The 6,000-nt window shown below is 47.2% G+C and overlaps 1 pseudogene; it reads right to left on the bottom strand.

The window, feature by feature from the left end:
* Positions 1-664: 664 nt before the first annotated feature.
* LOC100687460 lies at positions 665-1,863 on the bottom strand (annotated as a pseudogene).
* Positions 1,864-6,000: the final 4,137 nt, after the last annotated feature.

Here is a 6,000-nt window from a genome sequence, read left to right as displayed (position 1 = left end):
GGGTGCTGCCGTGAAAGCTGCTAGAATGTTGCAAAGGTGTGATCGATCGCTTTGGGTGGCGAGGCTGTGTCTCTCTTGTACGTGTAAACTCTTTTGGAACAGCTGGAGCTAAAGGCTGAGCAGGACTTTGGTTTTTGAGCCACAAAATATAAGACACCCGCCTCCACCCTATTTCCCTACACGTTCTTTTCTGTGAAACACATTCAGCGTTTGAGTGTAAGTACTGGGTTCAAAGAAATGACCTGCTCGCCACCAGCTGCCCTCCTTCCTTCTCCTTGTGAAGCTCACAACGGCGGAGGCCAAAGACAGGAAGGTTGTGTCTGTTCCCTCCCACCAGAGAAATAACTGGGTGACCTGGTCAATGGCATGGACAGGGTGGCCCACCTTGCCCGGGGTGACCCTGCCACAGAGATGTGGCCAGCCCTTGTCATGTAGATGGAGAACTCCTTGGTTCTGAGCTCTGGTCTTGTGAAACAAAACATGCCATCTGGTCAGTGACGTGCTGCCAGTTAGGGGAGGAGCCCACTTTCTTGAGGTTGGAGCTCAGCTAATTAACATTAGCTAATGTCACATTAGTCACATGCTCATGACAGTGGGCCACATCTTTTACTTCCTGCAACCACTGTTTTTACAGGTCAGGACTAGTCAATCCATGCACCATTGATTAGAGGGTTGGAATACATGGGATGATCAAAATCTTCAACTGTGACTCCACCCTTCTGGCATCAGCATCTCTGCAGACCACAGTGAAGGCTCCCACACGCTCACCATACAAGCCCACGCTCTTGGCACAGGATTGGTGGTGACCAACATTAATGCCCTGGTCGATGAAGTGGTGTACAGCCCCCATCCTTGTCACCATCACCACTGCCAAAGCCTTGGGAGACCATATCGAAGAATGCAAAGAGATTGTTTTTCTTCACCACTGCTGCTGTTTCCTTCCACTGCTCAGGGTGAGGGTCCACTCCCATGGGACTGTGGGCACAGGCCTGCAGGAGAATACTTTGCTGTGACGTTTTCAAAACACCCTCTATAGCACCTGTGAAGTCAAAGCCACACATCTCGGGGTCATAGTGTTGATAACCCTGCAGCTACGTGGCAGTGTCCCTGAAAATGGGGGTGTGATTTCTGCAGGACGATTTGGGCAGAAAGACATCTCAGCTGAACTCTAAAAATCTTTGCAGAAAATTGGCTTCAATCCTCAAGGCCCCAGTTCAAGAGAGGTCTTCAGGGTGACATACCAGCTACTTTCAACACTTAGTTGTTCTCACCCAGGGCTAGCTCTGCTGATGCTTTAACAAAATTCAGCAAACTCTGCAATGGGCAGCTATTCTTGGTCCAATTTTTTTTTTTTTTTCTTTTCAGAAATCTGGGCTTCTGCCTTCTGGACATGAGGAGGACATGAAGCTTTCCATTACCACCCTGGTGGGCTCCAACTCCCAGATAGATGCCTCTTCTTGCTGTTGGTGTCTCTCTTAAAGGCTTTTGGGACCCCTGGGATGGGATCTGGGGGCCCCATCTCCACACGGGTCCACCAGGAAGCCAGAGCAGCAAGCCCTGGGCTGAAGGTGGGGGTGACCCTGGGTGGCATTGGACCAGGGTGCAGCAGGGCCATGGCAGGAGGAGCAGAGTGAGGGAGAAGGCAGTGGGTAGCTCCAGGGCAGAGCAGAGGGCCCAAGTGGGATGTCATTAAGCAGCAGATTAATGTGATCATATTCTGACTTTAAAAGGTCAGTGTGATTGTGGTGTTTCCTTCCTACAGAAACTGTTTGTTCTACCTCTTTCTGAACACCTCGGGATACTGATCATACACTGTGAGAACACGCTGAATAAACACCTGACGATGATGAAGAAGCGGAGAAACAGTAGGCCCCCCTCCCCGGCCTTGGACAGAAAGGTTCCTGCACCTCCTCTGTGCTCCTGACAGCCTTACAGTTCCTGAAGCACTTTTCCTTCTTCTTCAGCCAATATTGGTTGAGGGGAATCCCATTTGTAGAAACATCCTTAGTCATCTGCACTTTGTTAAAATAAACTCATTTCTTTCTGTTTATGTTCTGCCTAGAAATCAAGTACGGTCAATGATCGATTTCCTTCCTCTGTTGAACACTTACTTACTGAGCACATGCTGGGTTCTAGGCACTGTACTTGGCTTTTGAAGAGCCAAAATCACCACCACCAACAACAAAATCACCTCAATACCAAGGAATGATTATATTTTGCTAAAAGTTCATACGTAATGGTTATTTGGGGGGTTCTCTTAACATTCTTGCCAATAGGAAATAAATGATAAATGACAGTTAAGTGTTCAAACCAGTCCAGAAAATCTTATGTAACTTCATGGTAGTAATAAAAGAAAGGTCCAGTCCCTTCTGTGTGTGTGTCTGTCTGTCCTGATGGTAAAGAGGTTGCACAATGCCTCCTTTCTACATATGAATTTCTAGCTAAAATCTTGAAATAGATGAAGTCCACGTCTGGTTTCCTTACATGTCCTTTCTACTCTCCCTCACAGTGGTGTGCTCCCTATGGATGCCCCAGCCCTCCTGCCTTCTCCTGCAGCCTGGCGTTGGACCTAGAACCCCTGGCCACCTGCAGCATTGCCTGTAGGCCCAGCCCATCCCCTGGAGGTGTCCTGTCTCTTTGGACAGATGCATTCACATCTGGAAACCAAATAAATGGCTGGGTGGAGGTGGGCTTAGAGAAAAGGAAGCACAGAGGCCTATGGGATTTGCAGTCTGCAGGGAAGACAGACATCAAACAATTACCTAATTATAATTGGGATAAGTATAAGCCATTTAGGGCGCTATGAAAGTATATAATACAATGATCAACCAAGCCTGGGATTAGGAAACCCTCACTGAGAAAAATGGCATTTAAGGTGACTCACGAAGCATGAATAGGAGTCTTTATATAATGTAGAGAAATCCAATTCTTCCATGTGAGCTCCTCTTTTGTTCTCACCTAAATCCTTGGTTCTCCCATAAACGTCCTGGGCTCCAAAAGCACCATCCTTACCAGAACAACCCCAGGACAGGCACACTGACAAAGTGTCAGCCACCCTGGATTGAGGGCTCCCTGGAGAATCAAAACCTTCCACATGCATGTCCACAGCCTACACCCTTCTGGCCGAGAGTCAGATGAACTGTGTCACCTGGGAACTCCAGTTGTGTGTATTAAGAAAAACAGGCTTAGGAGTTGGGGCACACTGGGTTCAGATCCTGACTCTACCAAAGGAGCCGTACAAATTTGAAAGCATTTCCTTCATCTCTTCCAGTTCCAATTTCCTCATTGGTAATACAGGGAGAAAATACAACTGCCTTTTATCATTGGATCACTAGGATGATTTACATAAATAAGCAGGAACCCTCACTTCAACCAGCTTAAACAATAAGAAGATTTATCATCTTCCAGAAGGGGTGGTCTATCAGAACCCTGGTTGTGTTTCTCTGTGATTCTCTCGGTCCACTCTGCTCCTTGTGTAAGCTTCAGCCTCGCAAGTAGCAAGATTCCAGGAATGAGATTAAAGGTCATCACAGACTAAGGAAGAGAAGCTTCTTTCCATGGCTCTCTTTTAGGAGGACACATTCCCAGAACCTCTGGCACACTTCCCTCTAAAGCTCTGTTGGCCAAGATTTGGTTATAAGTTCCTTCCTGAAACAGAAACTGTCAAAAGGAATGGAAGGATGCTCGGACAAATCAGAGGCAGCCTCATGCTGAGAGCATGGGGTGACTTCTCCTGGGGCACATGGTCAGGTGGGGGTGGATACTTGAACAGAATTAGGGCTCCCTGGGAAGGAAGGAAGGGGTCAGGGATGCTGGAGAGAGTCTGCTGTAGAGTGTGGGAAGCATTCAGGAGAGTTGCTCATGAAACCCTATTACTATGTTTGACTTTTACAAATAGCTAATCAACATTGACATGGTAAAAGGGCAATGTGGGAAGCTTCTACAGTTCTACAGAAACCAAAATAACTAGCGCATCCACCTCAGCTTGGTGGCATTTGGTGTAACAACCCCTTACTCCTTCCCCAAGGACATCCATTCTATAACAACAGGCCTGGCAGCTGATAGGTACCTGGGGGCAGGAGGAGCTGTGACACGTAGAAAGGTTTCTAGAAAACCTTGTAGTACACGGAGGGTTGAAAGTCATAAATGGATAGCTGTCCGTCCCTAGAGAAGGGCATCTTAATGCAAGATGCCTGGGTTTCCTCCAGAATCTTATAGACCCAACACTTCAGAAACCAGAAACCCACTTGGGCCCTTCAAGCTTTCTGTCTCTAGCTTCCTTCTGCAAACACCCCCACCCTGCCCCATAGACCCCTGCACCGCCTAGCCCACCTCAACAACTCACCCGGAACACTGGGTCCCAACAACACTCTTGGTGACTTATCCACTGTGACAACAGGGACCTCCTTCCATCTTGGAAATGCAAGCTTCAGACTTTTTCAGAGCCTTCTACTAGGCAAATCCAGGGAAGCCTGACAGAAGAAAGCCTGGTGGGGGCGGTGGGGTTGGTGTTAGTTCAGCTATTTTAGTTCTTCTAAATGCAGTCAGCGTGGCCTCAAATAGCTGCCTCCTCGGGTACCGCCTGTGATACTCTCACTCGGCAGTTGGCCTCTTTCGGTTTGTTTTTCTAACCCATTTGGCACCTTACCCTAGTTTCTACTTGTTATTTGGCCCCTAGGATGGCTGACCCAGTGTCAAATGTTTGTTTTGGCTCGGATCTTGCATTCCTCTGGGGACGTGACTTTCAGGATTTACCTGTCTGTACACGGCACCGCAACGGCCAGCAGTAGATGCCTCACTCTTGGGCCCCATCCCAACCCATAGACCGAGGCCAGTCCCACCTGCCCCAGGAAGAGAGAATTCTGTGCTGGAGACTCATCTCTCCTTCCCCTCCGCCCTGTGAACACTCTGCTACTTCAGGGCTCTGCAGGTGTAGGAAGAAGGCAATCTGACTGAATCGATTCCATCTCATGTGTGAATTAACAATACTTGTGAATTGTAGCTTTAATTAAGCTTTTTTTTTTTTTAAGATTTTATTTATCCATTCATGAGAGATACAGAGAGAGAGGCAGAGACGCAGGCAGAGGGAGAAGCAGGCTCCATGCAGGGAGCCCGAATGTGGGACTCGATCCCGGGTCTCCAGGAAAATGCCCGGGGCCGAAGGCAGGTGCTCAACTGCTGAGCCACCCAGGGATCCCCCTAAGCTTCTGTTTTAAGCATATTTCTGGGCTTTATTTTTTTTAATGTTATTTATTTATTTATTTATTTATTTATTATTTATTTTAGAAGAGCAGCAGAGGGAGAGGGAGAGAATCGTAAGCAGGTGCCATGCCCGGTGAGAGCCCGATGCAGGGCTCCATCTCACAACCCTGAGGTCATGACCTGAGCCAAAACCAAGAGCTGGCTGCTTAACTGACTGAGTGCTCCGAGGTGCCCTATTTCTAGTTTTTAGAGGTAAACAAAGGTAATAACACAAAGTATTCAATACTGGGGATATAAGAAGTTTCAAGCTTATAAGTCACTTCTTCCTGGGAGGTGAAATCTCCCCAAGTCTACCCTCAGCTGCCTCTTATTTTCACATCTCTTATTCAACTGCTGAAATCACAGAACCCATAAGTGTCTCAGTTTCTCAAACGACTTCTATGGTTGTCACAGTGGGTACACAGATAAGGGAAAATACACTCAGTGTTTCTGTGTGTGACTTGCCATCTGGAGCTACTTCCCATTCTAGCTTGAATAGTCACTCTGATTATTACCTTTGTGTTGTTCTGTCTCACTTAATAGAAGAGCTCCACAGGATGAAAGGCAAGAAGGGGAATAATCTTAAGGAAGGAATAAGTTGGGCTTTTAAAGTGTAAAATAAGTACTTGAATTGTGTCTTGAATTTTGGTACAGTGGTCCCCTGCCTTGTCTGTGGAGGATTTGTTCCAAGAACAGTGGTGTCTGCAACCGTGGCTGCTACCATGCCCTATATATAGTATGCTTTTTCCTATATACATA

The sequence above is a fragment of the Canis lupus genome, chromosome 16 (genome assembly GCF_011100685.1).
Source record: "Canis lupus familiaris isolate Mischka breed German Shepherd chromosome 16, alternate assembly UU_Cfam_GSD_1.0, whole genome shotgun sequence".
In the NCBI taxonomy this organism is placed as follows: Eukaryota; Metazoa; Chordata; class Mammalia; order Carnivora; family Canidae; genus Canis; species Canis lupus.
This window is presented reverse-complemented; position numbering and strand designations above follow the sequence as displayed.